We start from the raw sequence: 1,099 nt of genomic DNA, 5'->3' as shown, positions 1-1,099 counted from the left end.
AAATTATGTAGGTGGGTCAGAGAGCAATTCTGAAAAGTCATTTCCCCTGTCCAAATTCCCCCAGCGAGCTCAGAGAAGCCTTCCCGAACAGCAGATTCCGACCGCCCTGACCATTCCACGCATCCACCCCAGCAAGCACACTGGTTCACAGTGGCATCCCCGGTCCTCCCCTGCCTCAACACTGCTCAGGATCATCAGAGGCTTCTTTGCTGGACATGTTGTCCTGGTTCTTGAACCCTGGCTCTTTTCTTCACCATTGACACTTGCTTTGACTACCCTCCCCTTGCGTTAGTGACCAATTCAGATCCCTTACCCGGTTTTTTAAATTTTTTATTTTTAAATCCTGGCTCCCCACTCAACTCTGCACAATCTCTATTTGTGTGTTTATTATTGATTTTAGAGAGAGAGAGGAAGGGAGAGAGAGAAACCTCAATTTGTTCTACTTATCTATGCATTCATTGGTCGATTCTTGTATGTGCCCTGACCAGGAATCGAACCTGAAACCTTGGCATATTAGGACAACACTCTAACCAACTGAGCTACCTGGCCAACTGCACTGTCTCTTGATTTCTGTACCACCTGAAGCCGTACTGGTAGGTGAGAGATATTCTTTCTACTGCCTTTCACTGCCCGACTAGCCGAAGGCCCCCGGGGTCTCATTTGGAAGGAGTGGACAGTGTGTAGCTTCTCTTATCCATGTGATGGGACGCCATCAGCAGCAATATCTCTACTCTAATAAAAATACAGGAGCTGTCCAGATGAGAGTAGCTTTAAAGAGATACTATTCTCTTTTATTAGTAATTAGATTTTGTAGCATATGTTCCATTTTGTAAAGAGAGCAGTGACATGCTTTAGTTTCTGGTGTCTTCTTCAGTTTCCTGATTCCCAGACAGTACTGGCCATGTACCTGTGTATCAACACTACGCAGGGTTCTAGGTAGTATTGGGCTAATGGATGGAACCAAGTCAACAGGGCAGACCTTAATTCTGAGGCTGTACAGAAATCCAGGGGTCGAGGTGAACCTAGAACTCTGCTCTCATTCAGTGTTAAATTACTTTGCTTGTACCATCAATCACTTCCTAAGATCCCACTCCAAGGG

General features: G+C 45.6%; 1 non-coding gene across 1 annotated transcript; it reads right to left on the bottom strand.

The window, feature by feature from the left end:
* Window positions 1-476: 476 nt before the first annotated feature.
* On the bottom strand, window positions 477-549 carry TRNAI-AAU. The gene has a single exon. It is a non-coding gene; the product is annotated as a tRNA-Ile (tRNA).
* Window positions 550-1,099: the final 550 nt, after the last annotated feature.

This window comes from Myotis lucifugus, unplaced genomic scaffold (genome assembly GCF_000147115.1).
Source record: "Myotis lucifugus unplaced genomic scaffold, Myoluc2.0 scaffold_9249, whole genome shotgun sequence".
Taxonomy (NCBI): Eukaryota; Metazoa; Chordata; class Mammalia; order Chiroptera; family Vespertilionidae; genus Myotis; species Myotis lucifugus.
Note: the sequence above shows the minus strand (reverse complement) of the source record. Positions and strands in the feature narration are given on the sequence as shown.